Source organism: Pristis pectinata, chromosome 16 (assembly GCF_009764475.1).
Source record: "Pristis pectinata isolate sPriPec2 chromosome 16, sPriPec2.1.pri, whole genome shotgun sequence".
In the NCBI taxonomy this organism is placed as follows: Eukaryota; Metazoa; Chordata; class Chondrichthyes; order Rhinopristiformes; family Pristidae; genus Pristis; species Pristis pectinata.
The window spans coordinates 559,044-578,572 of NC_067420.1; positions in this window are offsets into that span (position 1 = coordinate 559,044).

A 19,529-nucleotide genomic window follows, 5' to 3' on the forward strand; every position below is an offset into this window, starting at 1 on the left:
TAGGGGCTCTGGCCTTCATCAGTCAGGGCATTCAGTATAGGAGTTGGGACATTATGTTGCAGTTGTAAGGTCTTTGGTGAGGCTGCACTTGGAGCACTGTGTACGGTTTTGGTCACACTGTTATAGGAAAGGCATGGTGAAACTGGAAAGAGTGCAGAAAAGATTTACGAGGATGTTGCCAGGACTCGAGGGCCTGAGTTATAGGGAGAGGTTGGCCAGGCTGGGTCTTTATTCCTTGGAACGTAGGAGAATGAAGGGCGACCCTATAGAAATGTTTAAAATTATGAGAGGCACAGATAAGGTGGATGGTAACAGTCTTTTCCCCAGGGTAGGGGAGCATAGGTTCAGGGTGAGAGGGGAAAGATTTAAAAGGGAGCTGAGGGGCAACTTTTTCACAGAGGGTGGTGAGTGTATGGAACGAGCTGCCAGAGGAAGTGGGTGAGGCAGGTACAACAGTGTCGTTTAAGAAGCACTTGGATCGGTACATGGAGGGGCAGGGCTTGGAGGGATATGGGCCGAACACAGGAAATTGGGACCAGCTGGGTGGGTACCATGGTCGGCATGGACTGGTTGGGCCGAAGGGCCTGTATCTGTGCTGTATTGCTCTATGTCTCTAACCTTAGATCCCTTCAGTATCCATGAAAACTTGAATAAATTCCATGATTCAGCACCCACGCCCCTCTGAGTGATGGAACTCCAAAGAGGACAACTGTGGTTGCCCCTGGTTCCACGTTTTCCAGCATGAAGAAATAACCTCACAGTATTGACCCTGCCAGCCCCTCTCAGTATTGACCCTGCCAGCCCCTCTCAGTATTGACCCTGCCAGCCCCTCTCAGTATTGACCCTGCCAGCCCCTCTCAGTCTTGACCCTGCCAGCCCCTCTCAGTATTGACCCTGCCAGCCCCTCTCAGAATCATGTACTTCTCAGTAAGATCCCCTCTCACCCTTTCAAAATCCAGTGAGTGTTGGCCGATTTTTAACCTTCACAGGACAATTCTATCATCTCAAGAATTTGCCTGAGGAATTGACTTGCACTGACTCCAAAGAAAGAATGTTCTTTTTTTAAGTCTGGAGACGAACTCTGTGCACAGTCCTCTGTGTGTTGTGTGGTAAACTCCTGCACAATCTCAGCATGACATCCCTACTTCTGCATTACAGCCACAGTGTATTAGAGGCCAGGATACCATGTGCTTTCCTAATTGCTTGCTGCATGTTTACTTCTGGTTCTGAGGGAGCCCATCACTAATTCCAGGCGTACCAACCTTTACTGATTTACAACCTGATTTTTCTGTCCTTCCTGCCAAAGTGAATAACTTTACATTTTCCCACATTATGCTGTACCTGCTACCTTCAAGCCCACTCACTTAATCTCAGAGATTCTTAATGTCTTCCTCAGAGATCACCCTCCCACCTTGGTATTTGATTCCATGGGACTAGGCAGAGCAGTAACAGGATTAATGTTGCAGAGCAGGGACAGACAGCTGATATTCTGAAAATGAAGTTGTAAGTTCAATTCATTTTACAACTTCACAAGAGTTACACAGGGAATCATTCAGTCCAAGGATTAAAAAGCTTACTTTTTTCAGGACTGGTACACAGACAAATGGTAAATTGGTAAATTGGTTTATTATTGTCACATGTACTGAGGTACAGTGAAAATCTTTGTTTTGCAAACCGTTCATACAGATCATTTCATTACACAGTGCACTGAGGTAGTAGTACAGGGTAAAACAATACAGAATGCAGAATAAAGTGTTACAGTTACAGAGAAAGTGCAGTGCAGGCAGACAATAAGGTGCAAGGCAGGTAGATTGTGAGGTCAAGAGTCCATCTTATTGTACTAGGAGACCATGCCATAGTCTTATAACAGCGGGATAGAAGCTGTCCTTAAGCCTGGTGGTACGTGTTTTCAGGCTTTTGTATTTTCTGCCTGATAGGATGGGGGAGAGAAGGAATGCCCGGGGTGGGTGGGGTCTTTGATTATGTTGGCTGCTTTACCGAGGCAGTGAGAAGTGTAGACGGAGTCCATGGAGGCTGGTTTTCATGATGTGCTGAGCTGTGTCCACAACTCCCTGCAGTTTCTTGCGGTTACTGGCTAAGCAGTTGCCGTACGAAACTGTGATGCATCTGGATAGGATGCTTTCTATGGTGCATCAATAAAAATTGGTGAGGGTCAACAGGGACATACCAAATTTCTTCAGTGGACTGTAACTCATGGCTTTCCTCAAGCTTCCTAGGACCCGCTTGCATAGAAACTGGCAATTAACTTGCTTCTCCACACTCAGTAACATTCTGGATGCAGAAGTAAAACTCCCGCAGAGGATAGGGAGCTGATAATGCATCTGCTACGCCTCAGTTTACAAGCTTGTGTAACCACTAATCCTCTTTATATTGTGAGAAAATGATAAAAATTTGAGTCAACGTGATCCTAACTGGCGTTTGGTGGCTCTAATTTTAATCTTCTTCAAAAATATCAGTGTGGCTTTTCTCATTTAATTAAATAATATAAAGGCAACATGGTTTGAATAACTGAAAAAAACCAGAAAAGTAATTCAGAGCAGGACAATGATTGCTTTGTGCAACTGAGGCCCAAATTAATTGATTTTGTAGATTAGTGCTTGATGTATAATTAATTTCACCCGATGAAGAACTGTGGGACAAAGCAGGGGAGTTGGCATAAATGGGTTCGGCATTTTTATTTGAAAGCATTGATTGACCTGTCAGTGTGCAGAATAGATTCTACTCCACATGTCATCTTTCCACAATAAATCTGCACGAGCCATGTGTTGATTCACTCCTGGCCATCTGGGCATGGATAATATACTGGCTCCGTCTGTGACATTTAAGCCGACAGCTGTAAAGAACTAAACACAGAACACAGAATAGTCTAGCACTGGACAGGCCATTCGGCCCACGATCTTTTGCTGAACTTGTTGCTGATTTAAACCAACTGTCCTCCTCCTGTGTATCACCCACATCCCTCCATTCCCTTCATAGTCATGGGTCTGTCTAAAAGCCTCTTTAAACTCCACCAAACTACCTGCTTCCACTGCTACCCCTGGTGACCCATTCCAGGCACCTACCACTCTCTGTGTAAAAACTTGCCCCTCACGTCCCCTTTAAACTTCCCCCCTCTAACCTTAAAGCATGTCCTCTGGTGTCTGATATTTCTACCCTGGGGAACAGATTCTGACTGTCTACCCGATCTATGCCTCTCATAATTTTAAAAACCTCCACCAGGTCTCCCCTCAACCTCCCACGCTCTGGGGAGAACAACCCAAGTTTGTCCAACCTCTCCTTACAGCTCATACCCTCTAATCCAGGCAGCATCCTGGTGAACCTCTTCAGCACCCTCTCCACAGTCTCCACACCCTTCCTGTAACGGGGCAACCAGAACTGCACACAACACTCCAAGTGCGGTCTGACTGAAGTTTTATACAGCTGCAGCATGACGTCCTGACTCTTGTACTCAACACCCCAACCAAAACGCCAGAACTCCCTCCCTCATCCTCTCCACCTAAACTTTCCTCCTTCACACCGCGTTAGATCAGGAACTCACTGCCTATAGGGGTGCTGGAAACAGAATCAATCAACACCTTCTGAGGGGAATTGGATAGGCAGGTGAGAAAGGATATTTTGCAGGGCTGAAAAAACAACAAGATGCTGGAGGAACTCAGCAGGCCGGGCAGCACCTGTGGAAAAGAACAGTCAATGTTTCAGGTCAGGACCCTTCTTCAGGACTGAAGATAGGAAAAGGGGAAGCCCAAAATATAGGAGGGAAAAGCAGAGCAGTGATAGGTGGGCAAAAGAGGGGAGGCGGGGTGGGCACAGGGTGGTGATGGGTGGATGCAGGTAAGAGATGGTGATGGGCAGGTGCGGGGAGGAGGGGAGAGCAGATCCACCAGCGGATGGGTCAAAGGTATGGAGGCAGGCAGCATGGGGGTAGGGGAGGAGAGGGCAAAAAAGAAATAAGTGTGGAAGAAAAAGAGAGAGAGAGACGATCAAAGGGAAGAAAATAAAGAAAAGGCAATGCTGGGGGTGGGGGGTGGGGGGTGGGTTAGGTTTACTTAAAATGGGAGAATTCGATGTTCATGCCGTTAGGATGTAAGGTCGTAAGATGGAAAATGAGGAGCTGTTCCTCCAGTTTGCACTTGGAATTCTCCTGGCAGTAGAGGAGGCCGAGGACTGACATATCAGTGATAGTGTGGGAGGGGGAGCTGAAGTGACTGGCAACGGGGAGATGCAGATCGTGGTTACGGACAGAGCGCAGGCAGTTCTGGGAAACGGTCACCTAGTCTGCGTTTGGTCTGTCAATGTCAAGGAGGCCACACCTGGAGCACCGAATGCAGTGGATGATATTAAAGGAGGTGCAGGTAAATCTCTGTCTCACCTGAAAGGACTGTTTGGGTCCCTGGATGGAGGTGATGGAGGTGGTGTAGAGGCAGGTGTTGCACCTATGGCGGGGACAGTGAAAAGTTGGGTGGGGCGGCGGGGAGAAGTGACCTAAGTAGTCACAGAGAGAGCGGTCCCTGCAAAAGGCTGAAAGGGGTGGGGAGGGTAAGATAAGTTTTGTGGTGGGTTCCCGTTGGGGATGGCGGAAGTGGCAGAGAGTGATGTGTTGGGTACGTGGGCTGGTGGGATGTAATGTACGGGCAAAGGGGACCCCTTGAAGAAGTGGGACATCTCTGATGTCCTGGAGTGGAAAGCCTCATCATGGGACCAGATGCGGTGGAGGCAGAGAAATTGAGAGAAAGGAATCATGTCCTTGCAAGAGATAGGGTGGGAGGAGCTGTAATCGAGGCAGCTGTGGGCATCAGTGAGTTTGTAGGAGATGTTGGTGGATAAGGAGTCTCCTGAGATGGAGATGCAGAGCGAACAAGGAGAGAACAGTGTCAGAGAAAGTCCAAGTGAATTGGAGAGATGGGTGAAAATTTGTGGTGGAATTTATGAAACTGTCAAGTTCTGCACAGGTGCAGGAGGTGACACCAATGCAGTCATCGATATAGCGGAGAAAGAGTTGAGGAATGGGGCCGGAGTAGGCTTGGAACAGAGACTGTTCAACGTAGCCAACGAAGAGGCAGGTATAGCTGGGGGCCATGCGAGTGCCCATAGCTACACCCTAGAGGAATTGAAAGTAAAGTTGTTTAGGGTGAGGACAAGTTCAGCCAGGCGGAGGAGAGTGTTAGTGGAGGGACTGGTTCTGTCTCTGGTCGAGAAAGAAGTGGAGGGAGGGGAGGCCGTCATGATGAGGAATGGAGGTATATAGGGACTGGACGTCCATGGTGAAGATGAGGTTGTGCATGTCGGAGAACTTAAAGCTACGGAAGAGTTGGAGAGCGTGTGATGTGTCACGGACATAGGTGGGAAGGGATTGGACCGGGGGGACAGAATAGTACCTAGGTCCTCTCCCCCCCACCCCCATGCCGCCTGCCTCCATACCTTTGACCCATCCCCCGGTGGATCTGCTCTCCCCTCCTCCCCCACACCTGCCTATTACTATCTCTTACCTGCATCTACCTATCACACCCTGTGCCCACCCCACCTCCCCTCTTTTGTCCACCTCTCACTGCTCTGCTTTTCCCTCCTATATATTGGGCTTCCCCTTTTCCTATCTTCAGTCCTGAAGAAGGCTCCTGACCTGAAACATTGGCCACCTGCTTTTCTCCACGAATGCTGCCTGGCCTGCTGAGTTTCTCCAACATCTTGTTGTTTTTTCATCTTGATTGCAGCATCTGCAGTCCTTTGTTTTTCTATTTTGCAGGGCTACAAGGAAGGAACATAGGACTGATGGGATCATTCAACAAGGAGCCAGGGCATACACACTGTGCTAAATGACCTCCTGTGTCCAAATAACTCTCGGCTCCTGTGATTCATCTACTCCCATATTTCCTCAAGGTGGTTCACCGTTTGATGGTGCTCCTGGGAGGATGCTCCTTAGGATGTTTTGTGGTGCTGTTTCAATGCAAGTTTTTGCTGTTTCACATGTCAGGGAGTGGATATAGAAATCACTGTGGAAATCAAAGCTTTTCTTTGGCTATGTTCTCATTTACTCTGTATCAGGCAAAATATAATTTATGTATTGTGACACAGGAGGACATTTCACCGAAAGGGTCCATGCCAGCTCCTGGCCAAGTAATCCCATCTGTCCCGTACCTCTTGCCCTGTCCCCCTGCCACCCTTTCTCCCTCACATGCTCATTGACTCCCCCTTTGACTGGCTCACTGGCGTCTGAAGATGCTGGAATCTGAAATAAAGAAAAAACAAAAATGGGGTAGAAAGCTCAGCAGTTCATATGCATGTGTGGAAAGAGAAACAGAATTAATATTTCAGGTCCAACAACAGCGGCTCATCGACCTAGTTTGTCAAAAGTTCATTGATTAACGATAAAATTCTCCACATCTCTGGCTTCCCTTGGCATCAGGTGTGGCCCTGATTTCCTGAGAAGAAATTCATCTGTAAAAATTCTATGCTTTGAATCAGAAAGCAAATATTTTCTTAAGGTGCAAAGATTATTGCCCAAACTTTTACTCCAGAAGTGTATACATGTCATGAAGGCCCAATGAGTTATAATGATAAAAACAGGAAAAGGACTAAGCCTCTGGTGAGGAAGATCAGAATTAATGGCATGTGCCCCTGAGTTGAATGGTGATCCAGGAAAAAGCAAGATTGTTATGTAGATACTGGAAAGTGTGTCAGGAGTTGAGGGATTGCTTGAAACCGCTAATGTCTTCCAGGCTGTTAGGGTTATGGAGGATTATGGGCTGTGTAAGAGGGAAGGGTTAGATTGATCAGGGAGTGGGTATTTATATAGGTCAACACAACATTGTGGGGCAAAGGGCCGATACTGTGCTGTACTGTTCTATATTCTATGTTCTAAGATCTGCTGTGTTGAATAAAGACTTCTATCTGTCCCAGTTACAGCTTCTGTGTGGCTCAGTTTAGTCAGTCACAATAAAGGCCAGTCATGGCTGCTTTGAACATTTCAAGAAACATGCAAACCTGAAATGTTCATCTTGCAGGAGAGACTGCAAGCACAGAGAGGAGCTGAAACAAGTCATGGAGGAAAAGGCCAGTCCTGATGGAGGGTCTTGATCCGAAATGTCGACTGTTCATTTCTCTTCATAGATGCTGCCTGACCCGCTGAGTTCCTCCAGCATTTTGTGTGTGTTGCTCACGGAGGAAAATAGTTACTCTGCAAAACAGATGAATGAGATGGGGCTCTCCTGGAAGAGGAAGCCCTCCACATTCACCTCGAGGGATGAGAAAACTGCTCCAAGATTCAAGGTCTTACTCTTCCCTTTGCAGCCAATGCCAGAGGTTACTGTAAGCTCAAACCTCTCTTATTCTATCAGAATCAGGTTTATTATCACTGTCTTACATGTCATGAAATGTGTTGTTTTGTGGCAGCAGTACAGTGCAAGACATAAAATTACTATAAATTTCAAAATAGATAAACAGTGCAAAAAAAAGGAATAACAAGGTAGTGTTCATGGATTCACGGACCGTTCAGAAATCTGATGGCTGACGAGAAGAAGCTGTTCCTGAATCGTTGAGTGTGGGTCTTCAGGCTCCTGTACCTCCTCCCCAATGTAGTAATGAGAATTTGAAGGCTGAGGCGATACTCAAAGGCCAACCTTTCAGTCATGTAACCATCTGACAAAAAAACCTGGATGATATCACTGCCGTTCCAGGTTTATGTAAAGTCAGCTCAGTCCCCCTTCATCGAACACTACTGTGCAAGCAAAAAACTGGACAACAGAGCCTTCTTCACTATCAACAATGCCCTCTGGACATCTGGTTAACATCAAGGTCATGGCTGACAATATCTCGGTAGCACTTTTGTCCCCTTAAAATGACTTCATTGTCACAACCCATAGACCAGAGTGTTATCACTGCATTCAAGGCTGAGCACCTGCAGATGAGACTGAGAAATAACGTTCTGGAGTTGTGCAGTGATGACAAGCCCATCACTCAGGATATTTGGAAGAGGTGCAACAACAGGGAAGCCATGGATTACATCTGTGCTACTTGGGATGACATAATCACTGCACAATGAATGAAGGAAATTATGGCCATAGTGTGTGTGTGATCCCTGCAGGTCTACAAAACTGAAAAGCTTCTGAGAAGACTTTTTCAGGCTAGAAGATGAAGCTATGTGAATACATGTGGATAATGGGGAAGAGTTATTGGAATTAACAACTCTTCTGAAGAGCTATTGCATTTTGGAAAGTCAAATCCAGGTAGGACTTTCACAGTGAATGGCAGGGCCCTGGGGAGCGTTGTTAGAACAGAGGGACCTTGGAGTTCAGGTACATGGTTCACTGAAAGTGGAGTCAAAGGTAGACAGGGTGGTGGATAAGGCTTTTGGCACACTGGCCTTCATCAGTCAGGGCACTGAGTATAAAAGTTGGGAGGTCACAGTGCAGTTGTACAGGATGCTGATGAGGCTGCACTTGGAGAATTGTGTTCAGTTTTGGTCATCCTGCTATAGGAAAGATGTTATTAAAGTGAAAAAAGTGCAGAAAAGATTTACCAGGATGTTGCCAGGACTTGAGGGACTGAGTTATAGGGAGAGGTTGGACAGGCTGGGACTTTATTCCTTAGAGTGTAGGAGACTGAGAGGTGATCTTATAGAGGTGTATAAAATCATGAGGTGTATAGATAGGGTGAATGCACTCAGTCTTTTTCCCAGGCTTGGGGAATCATGAACTAGAGGGCATAAGTTTAAGGTGAGGGGGAGAGATTTAAGAGGAACATGAGGGGTAATTATTTTACACAGAGGTTGGTGTATATGTGGAATGAGCTGCCAGAGGAAGTGGGTGAGGCGGGTACAATAACAACTTTTTAAAGACATTTGGGCAGCTACATGGATTGGAAAGGTTTTGAAGGTTATGGGCCAAATGTTTATGGGCCAAAGGTTTAGAAGGTTATGGGCCAAACACTGGCAAATGGGACTCGCTTGAATGGAGCATCTTGGTTGGCGTGGACCAGTTGGGCTGAAGGGCCTGTTTCCATGCTATGTGACTCTATGACTTATGAATCCCATAGCGAAGAGCTTACAGATGTGGATCTATTAGAGATTAAGGAACAAGAATCAACTGACATGGCACCAAGCCAAAGCAGCTCACTTCAAAGAGAGTTCCAGATGAATTCTGTAACTTAAAGAAAAAGATAGCAAACCCCATATGGAGATCCCATATTGGACATGGTTGGACGATGGACAGTGCCTTACTTCACTGTAAAGAGCTTTGGTAAATGAAGTAAAGGAGAACTTCCCAGATTTCCATCAACAGTTTCCTTAGGTCTCATTTGTCAGCCACGCAAGGTCAGTCCCGGGAAGATCTCTTGCCTTTAATGTTGCAAGTTCCATCAAAGTCACCTTCACCGGCACCACCATCATCTCAGCGGTAACAGTTGCAGACAATACAAAGATTGATGGTGTTTGGACACTGTAGACATTGCCACCCATTTCAATTCCACATCCCACTCCAATACTGACATGTCTATCCATGGCCTCCTCTACTGCCACGTTGAGGCCAGGTGCAGGTTTGAGGAGCAACACCTCATATTCCGCCTTGGGAGTTTCCAACCTGACAGCCTCGACATCGATTTCTCTAACTGCCGGTAACCCCTCCCCTTCTTTTACTTCTCCCCCCCCACTCCATTGTCTTCCCTTATTCCTGTGGCTCCCTTCCTCTGCCTTGATGACCTGCCCATCTCCTCTCCTCCCCTCCCCCATCCTTTATTCCATGGTCCACCGCCCTCTCCCACCGGATTCCTCCTTCTTCAGCCCTTTGCCTCTTCTACCCATCACCTCTCAGCTTATTACATCTTCTCCCCCTCCCCCACCCACCTACCTTGCCCCTCTCACTGGGACTCACCTGTCCCCTGCCCGAGTGTGCTCCTCCCCCTCCTCCCACCTTCTGCCTTCTGCCCTCTTCCTTTCCAGTCCTGATGAAGGGTCTTGGCCCGAAACGTCGACTGTTTATTTCCCTCCATGGATGCTGCCTGACCCGCTGAGTTCCTCCAGCACTTTTTGTGTATTGCTACTGAACCAAGGTATTTGACAAGGTTACCTATGGTAGGATTATCCAGAAGGTCATGAGGTATGGGATCTCTGGAAAATTGGCTGAGTGGATTCAGAATTGGCTTGCCCACAGAAGGCAAGGGTTGTTGTTGAAGGGGAGTATTCGACCTGGAGGTTGGTGACTAGAGGATCTGTTCTGAGACCCCTGCTCTTTGTGATTTTTATAAATGACTTGGATGAAGAAGTGGAAGGGTGGGTTGGCAAGTTTGCAGATGACATGAACGTTGGTGGTGTAGTAGACTGTGCAGAAGGTTGTCATAGGTTGCAAAGTGATATAGACAGGATGCAGAGCTGGGCAGAGAAGTGGCAGATGGAGTTCAATCCGGAGAAGTGTGAAGTGATACACTTTGGAAGATCGAACGTGAAGGCAGAGTACATGGTTAATGACAGGATTCTCAGCAGTGTAGATGAACTGAGAGATCTTGGGGTCCAAGTCCATAGATCTCTCAAAGTTGCTGTGCAAGTTGATAGGGCGGTTAAAAAGACATATGGTGTGCTGGCCTTCATTGAGCTCAAGAGCAGAGAGGTAATGTTGCAGCTCTATAAGATGCTGGTTAGACCACATCTGGAATATTGTGTTCAGTTCTGGACATCTCACTATAGGAAGAATGTGGAAGCTTTGGAGACGGTGCAGAGGAGATTTACAAGAATGCTGCCTGGATTGGAGAACATGTCTTATAAGGAGAGGCTGAGCGAGTTAGGCCTGTTCTCCTTGGAGAGATGGGGGAAGGGAGGAGACCTGACAGAGGTGTATAAGATTATGAGAGGCATAGATAGAGTGGACAGCCAACATCATTTCCTTAGGGCGGTAATGGTCAATACTAGAGGTCACCCATTTAAGGTGCATGGAGGAAAGTTCAGGGGAGATGTCAGAGGTAGGATTTTTGCACAGAGAGTGGTGGGTGCCTGGACCACACTGCTGGGGGGGTTGAGGGAGTGTGGACTGATATGATAGGGTCATTTAAAAGACTCTTATATAGGCACATGAATGAAAGAAAAATAGAGGGTTATGGGAGGTGGAGGGGGGATAGATAGAATGGGGATAAGGTTTATATGGGTCAGCACAACATTGTGGGCTGAAGGGCCTGCACTGTGCCGTACTGTTCTGTGTTCTATGTTCTGTATTCTATGTTCTATGAATGTAATGTCCATGAATGTAAACGTTTCACACTGTTTCTTCCTTTGTGTATATTTTTTATGATGAATAAAGTTTATTTTTGAAGAAATAATCCAGTGGGGCCAGAAAGTGGTAAAAACCAGTGCTTTGAGACAAAAGATTTTGGCCACACTTCAAAATGAACACAGGAAGAGTCAGTATAAGAGCAACTACAAGAAACTTCCTCTGCTGGCCTCACTTGGACAGTGACTGCAAATCATAACAGCAGCATTTGTTGAAGTTGGAAGAATAATTCTCTGCAGACATTAGAGAGCACACGTGGACTGTGAAAAGTGAATAATGAGTTCCCGGTACAGGTACTCCTTGATTTATGAAAGGGTTGCATTTCTGGCGAGTATTTCATTAAGTGAAAATTGGTAAATCAGAAAGGTGTTTTCCATTAGAACATAAGACCATAAGATATAGGAACAGAATTAGACCATTCAACCCATCAAGTCTGATCCACCATTCAATCATGGCCAATATTTTCAACCCCATTCTCCCATCTTCTCTCCATAACCCAGACCCCCATACTGATCAGGAACCTCTGCTTTAAATACACCCAATGTCTTGGCCTCCACAGCCGTCTGTGGCAATGAATTCCACAGATTCACCACTCTCTGGCTGAAGATATTCACAAGATCACAAGACAAGGGAGCAGAAGTAGGCCATTCAGCCCATCGAGTCTGCTCCAAAGAAAAGGAAAAAAGAAAAAGAAATGAGAAATTTGGGGGGGATGCAAAAAAAAACCTAACCCCAATTTCCAGCCTTATCCCCATATCCCTTGATACCCCAAATATTTAGATATCTATCTCTTCCTTAAATGCCTCCAATGATCAGACGTCCACTGCTGTACGTGGCAAGGAATTCCACAAATTCACCACCCTCTGGCTAAAGAAATTTCTCCTCATTTCTGTTTTAAACCAGTACCCTCCAATTCTAAGATTGTGCCCTCTGGTCCTGGACTCACCCACCAGGGGAAACAGCTTGACCACATCTACTCTGTCCAGTCCTTTCAACATTTTAAATGTCTCTATGAGGTCCCCTCTCATTCTTCTGTACTCCAGTGAGTACAGTCCAAGAGCCGACAAATGCTCATCATACGTAAGCCCTTTCATTCCGGGAATCATCCTCTTAAATCTCCTCTGAACCCTCTCCAACATCAGCACATCCTTCCTAAGATATGGGGCCCAAAACTGTGCACAGCATTCCAAATGAGGCCTCACTAGTGCCCCGTAGAGCCTCATCAACACTTCCTTACTTTTATATACTATACGTCTAGAAATGAATGCCAACATAGCATTCACTTTCTTTACCACCTATCCAACCTGGTGGTTAACCTTTAGGGTATCCTGCATGAGTACCCCCAAGTCCCTTTGTACTTCTGTACTTTAAATTATCTCTCCTCATCTCAGTTTTGAAGGGACGTCCCTTTATTCTGAGGCTGTGCCCTCGGATCCTGGACTCTCCCACTGATGGAAACATCCTCTCCACGTCCGCTCTATCCAGGCCTTTCAGTGAGATGCCTTTCGATGAGATCCCCCCTCATGCTTCTGTACTCCATCGAGTACAGGCCCAGAGACATCAAACGTTCCTCATACATCAAGCTTTTCATTCCTGAGTTCATTCTTGTGAAGCTCCTCTGGACTGTCTCCAGGGCCAGCACGTCCTTCCTTAGACACAGGGCCCAAAATTGCTCACAATATTCCAAATGCAGTCTGACCAATGCCTTAGAAAGCCTCAGCAGTACAACCTTGCTTTTATGTTCTGGCCCTGTTGAAATGAATGCTAACATTGCATTTGCCTTCTTTACTACTGACTCATCCTGCAAGTTAACCTTTAGGAAGTCCTGAACTTCAACTCCCAAGTCACTTTGCACCTCCAATTTCTGAATTCTCTCCCCAATTAGAAAATAGTTAACACCTTTATTCTTCCTACCAAAGTGCATGACTGTACACTTCCCTACACTGTATTCCATCTGACACTTCTGGGAGGGCACCTCTCACCGCCATCCACATGAGGTCTTGGTGCTTGTTGGTCAGATCTGGCGATGAGGTGTTCTGCCAGATGGTTTGAACCGTTTGCTCAGGTAACCACCCCACTGAATCCAGTGTCCCTGTCCTGGAGTGTCTGCGGGACATTCCACGCTGACCACTGCCTGATGGACTTGTGGTCAAAGGTGTTCACTTGGAAGAACTCTTCCACAAAGGACAGGTAGTGCGGCAACGTCAGCTGACTGGGACGTTGCACGGTGATGGGGCCAGGCCCATCCACCGCAACACGGGCAACAGGTAGAACCTCATCACGTAGTGACACTTGGCGCCCACATAATTTGGGTCCACACACTGACTGATACAACCATACACGAAGGTGTTCATCAGGATGAGGGCAACGTTGGGTATACTTTTGCCCCCATTCTCAGTGGACTTGTACAGTGTGACCCATCGGTGTCCCTCCATCTTGGACCCCCAGATAAACTGGAAGATGTCCCGGGTGATTGCCGAGGCAGAGGAGCTGTGAACAGCCACACTTGTGCCAGGTACAGCAGCCCTGAGAACATCTGATGACCAAGTTCTTCTCAGTTATTGACAGAGAACGCCATTTCCACAGACCCAATTTCCATTTGACCTTCCCAATCCACTCCAGCCAATTCTTGTTACACACCTCAGCCCCTCCGAACCAGACCCCCAGCAACTTCAGGTAGTCGGACCTGACGGTGAGGAGGACATTGAATTGGTCGGGCCAGTTACAGAAGAGCACGGCCTCGCTCTTCCTGCGGTTGACACTGGCCCCTGATGCCAACTCAAACTGGTCGCAGATGCTGATCAACCTGTGAACTGACCGTGGATCCGAGCAGAAGACGGCAACGTTGTTCATGTACAGGGAGGTTTTGTCTTGTGTGTCTCCACTGCCTGGCAACGTCACCCCTCTTATACTCTCGTCCTTCCTGATGGATTTAGCAAAGGGTTCGATGCAGCACACGAACAAGACGGGGGAGAGTGGACAACCCTGCCTGACTCCAGACCCGATGAGGAAACTATCTGTCTCCCACCCATTGACTGGGACTGCACCACGGATACCTGTGGAGAGCAGTTGGAACCAATTGCTGACTCCATCCCCAAAACCCATTTTAGAGAGCACATCCATCACCCCCAACGCACACTGCCCTCGGGACGGCCGCGGTAGGGAGGAGACGGTCAACCACCACTTTGCAAACTAGATTTGATATGGGGTGTGGAGACGGATGCGAGGGTCCGTGTCCCAGTTCATCCTCAGCAGCTGCGTGACAGAGGACTCTCTGATCTCCGGGCTGTTCCTGGGGACACACACCGAGACAGACATCAAGTGCTGCTGGAGGGTCATCAACTCGGTGAAGGATGCCCTTTGGTCTGCCCGAAACTTGTTGGTCTCCCAGCACAGAGAGATGTCCGTAAGGGAACGCTGCCGGCTGGCACAGTCCCGGCTGCAGGAGTCCGTGCTGAGGGACGCACTGAAGCTGGGCGCAGCCAACGCAAAGGCTCTGTGGAGAAGGACCACAGTCTGGGCTCCTTCCGCTATCACACACGGAGGAGATGAGTCGGGTGGGGAAGCCCCTCGAACAGTGAAAAGGGGATCACCCCAGGGGCCATGTGAGTGGCAGTGGTGCTGTGGGTTTAAAAATAAGTTAACACTACTGAATGTAATGAGCATGAATGTAAAAGTTTTGCACTGTTTCTTCTTTTGTGTATATTCTTTATTATGAATAAAGTTTATTTCTGAAATTTAAAAAAGGTTGATGTTGTTTCCTGTACTCTGACCCACTTCCAACTCATTCACGGACTCAGAGTTTGCAATAGATGTTCCAACTGCTTTAACAGGAAGTGGGTGCAATCAGTTCCTGATCTAAATTTGTTTTGATTTAAATTCCTACCCCATACTAACCTGCATATGTTTGGAAATTCTTCCCACACTGAGTTACCCAGCTGATGTAATGGGCACTGTGTAACTACAAATTCAATAAGCAGGTTTTTGACAATCATGTTGAAAGTATCCTGATTGTTGCATCATGGTCTGGGACGGCAATTCGAATGCGCAGGAATGTAAGAAGCTGTAGAGAGTCGTGGACTCTGCCCAATACATCGCGGGCACATCTCTCCCCACCATCGGGAGTATCCACAAGAGGCGCTGCCTCAAAAAGGTAACATTCATCATCAAAGATCCCCACCATCCGGGCCATGCCACCTGCTTGCAGCTCCCATCGGGCAGGAGGTACAGAAGCCTGAAGTCCCACACCACCAGGTTCAGGAACAATCCCCAACTCTTTCTCTGCTACACTGACGACTGCATCGGGGCTGCTTCCTACACCCGTGCTGAGCTCATCAACTTCATCAACTTTGCCTCCAACTTCCATCCTGTCCTCAGATTCACTTGGTCCATCTCCGACACCTCTCTCCCCTTTCTGGATCTCTCTGTCTCCATCTCCAGAGACAGATTAACCACTGACATCTTTTATAAACCCGCTGACTCCCACAGTTACCTTGACTACACCTCTTCCCAACCTGTCACTTGATGCCATCCCCTTCTCCCAGTTCCTTTACCTCCACTGCATCTGTTCCCATGATGAGGCTTTCCACCCCAGGACATCCGAGATGTCCTCCTTTTTCAGTAAATGGGTTTTCCCTTCCACCATCATCAATACTGCCCTCACCCGCACCTCCTCCATTTCCCGCACGTCTGCCCTCACCCACGCCCCCACTGACATAACAGGGACAGGGTTCCCCTTGTCCTCACCTACCTCCCCACGAGCTTCAGCATCCACCACATCATTCTCCGCAACTTCCGCCACCTCCAACAGGATTCCACCACCGGGTACATCTTCCCCTTCCATTCTCTCTCTCTGCTTCCCGTAGGTATTGTTCTCTCTGTGACTCCCTTGTCCACTCGTCCCTCCCCACAGATAACCCCTCTGGCACTTATCCCTGCAACTGTACCAAGTGCTACACCTGTCCCTACACCTCCTCCCTCACCGGCAGTCAGGGCCCCAGACAGTCCTTCCAGGTGAGGCAGCGCTTCACCTGTGAATCCGAGGGAGTCATTTATTGCATCACCGGCTCCTGGTGCAGCCTCCTCTACATCGGTGAGACCTGACGCAGATTGGGTGACCGCTTTGTCAAGCACCTTCGCTCTGTCCGCAACAGCCAGGACCTTCCGTGGCCACCCATTTCAATTCCACATCCCACTCCCATACTGACATGTCTATCCACGGTCTCCTCTACTGCCATGTTGAGGCCAGGCGCAGGATGGAGGAACAGCACCTTGTATTTCTCCTTGGGAGTCTCCCACCTGACGGCCTCAACATCGATTTCTCTAACTTCCGGTAACCACTCCCCTTCTACTGTTTATTTCCCTCCATAGATGCTGCCTGACCCGCTGAGTTCCTCCACTAAGAACAGTGACTTCCCTTCAACCACTCGGTTCTTGAACCAACCGGCAAAACCCTAATCACTGCAGTTTAGCAACACCGGGACCACTCTGATCACTTTGCACTAAAATGGATTTTGTTTTTTTGTGTTCTGATTGTGCTCTTTCTTGTAAATATTTGGTGTAATTTATGTTTAATTTATGTTTTTCTTGTGAACGCTGCTTATCTGATGCTCTGTGCCTGTGATGCTGTTGCAAGTTTCTCATTGTACCTGTGCACACACGGACTTGTCCAGACGACAATAAACTCGACTTTCGACTTTATCGTGTGGTTAACTGGATTAACAAAAGAGACGCTGAAGAGGATGTTTATTGTTGATGCATTGTAACCATTTACTTTTTGCATTCTGCTAACAAAATAGCAATCTGAGACACACTTCACAATTGAACTCCTGTGATTTTGTTAGTGACTCAAACGTTTGATGCAGTTGTTCCTTTCATTTCTCTGAGAGCATTATTTATTTTATTTGCTGAAAGTCTGCAAAATATTGTACTTAGAGAAGTGTCATCATTGAATGTGACATCTTTGCTTCTCTCTGTGATAAAAGCAACTGCACCAGAGCTGAGAAAGGTTAATCTAAAAATGGTGCTGCATCTCATTTCAGCCCATTAAAGATTTCCCTGTTAAATAAATGTGGCATAAAGGAAAAAGAAAAATGTCAACAGGTAGCGTTCAATCGAAACTGCTTGACAGATGATCTCAGTTTAATGAAGACCAAGAGAGTATGGCTCATTGTTATGTTGATGAGGCTGACCTTTCACAGTCTGGCAACTAAAATTAACTCTTCAACTGAACAGTTTAATAAGTTGGTTGTGACAGTAAAAGCAGCACTTTAGGAATTAGGAAAACTATTGCCTGATGAAAATGCATTTTATTCATGATTCTGGCACCACTGCAAGTAATTCCTAGAAAGATCCATCAGAACATATGAGGGCAGGTTGCAGAACATTTCACGCACAAAAGCTTTTCTGGTAACTTCAGAATTATTGTATATTAATTTTCAGGGAAACTTTTCTGTTAGATATCAGATGCAATCTCTGGTCACTTCCTATACTGGGGACCTTATACCCATTTACTTTCCAATATTGCACTCCTACAGGTAATCTGGCAAAGTAAATACAGTGGCTCAGTGAAGTGAGAGGCAGGTTCTCCTGGTCTCTGAACCGACACTTATCTCATGACCATTGCCATCAAAACGCCAGGGTACCTGGCCATTTATCACAGTTCTTGTTTGTTGGGCTTTCAATGCTTACTCTGGAACACACTTTCTAAATTGTAGCCCGTGCAATTAAAGTCAAAGTCAAGTCTATTGTCAGATGCACAAGTCCATGTGTGCACAGGTGCAATGGAAAACTTACTTGCAGCAGCATCACAGGCACAGAGCATCAGATAAGCAGCATTCACAAGGAAAACATAAATTAAGCATAAATTATGCACAATTTTTTACAGTTAAATCAAAAAAAGCCCTTTAGTGCAAAATGATCAAAGTGGTCACAGAGTTGCTAAACCATAGTGATTAGGGTTGTGCCAGTTCGTTCAAGAAACATATGGTTGAAGGGAAGTAGCTGTTCCTGAACCTGGTGGTGTGGGACTTCAGGCTTCTGTACCTCCTGTCCAATGGTAGCTGCGAGAAGATGGCATGGCCCGGATGGTGGGGATCTTTGATGATGGAAATTGCCTTCTTGAGACTACGGCTCTACTTCGTCAGGAGTTTGAGGAGATTGGGTATGTCACCAAAGGCTTTTACAAATTTCTACAGATGTACAGTGGAGAGCATTCTGACTGTTTGCATCACCGCCTGGTATGGAGGCTCCAATGCACAGGATCGCAAGAGGCTGCAGCGGGTTGTAGACTCGGCCAGCTCCATCACGGGCACAACCCTCCCCACCATCGAGGACATCTTCAAGAGGCGGTGCCTCAAGAAGGCGGCATCCATCACTAAGGACCCTCACCACCCGGGACATGCCCTCTTCTTGTTACTACCATCAGGGAGGAGGTACAGGAGTCTGAAGACCCACACTCAACGATTCAGGAACGGCTTCTTCCCCTCCGCCATCAGATTTCTGAACTATCCGTGAACCCATGAACACTGCCTCGTTATTCCTTTCTTTTGCACTATTTATTTATTTCTGTAATTTACAGATTTTATGTCTTTGCACTGTACTGCTGCCGCAAAACAACACATTTCACGCCATATAAGTCAGTGATAATAAACCTGATTCTGATTCTGCCTCTGATTGGATGTCTGTGACCAATGATGTTGCACAAGGATTAGAGCTGGGACCATTGTTGATTTGGATGAAAATGTAGGTGGTCTGATTAGTAAGTTGGCAGATGGTAGAGTTAGGAGTAGTGAGAAAGATTGTCAAAGGACAGAACAGGACATAGATCAGCTGGAAATGTGGGCGGTGAAATGGCAGGTTGAATTTATTCTGGACAAGTGTAAGTTAATGCAAGAGGAAAGTACAGAGAAAATGGCAGGACTCTTGGGAGCACTGATGTTTAGCAGAATACCGTGGTGCAGGTCTATACTCTCGGAAAGTGGCTGCACAAGAGGATAGGGTGGTAAAGAAGGCGTACAGCATGCTTGCCTTCATCAATCGGGACATTGAATATAAAAGTTTGGAAGTCATGTTGCAGCTGTATAAAACTTTAGTGAGGTCAAATACTAGAGTACATAGACTTAAGGTGAGGGGGGAATGTTTAAAGGAGTTTTGTTACACAGAGTGTGGGTGCCTGGGACACACTGCCATAGGAGGTGTTAGAAGGCCAATGGGATTCGTTAGATTAGTATCATGGTTGGCGCAGACACAGTGGGCTGAAGG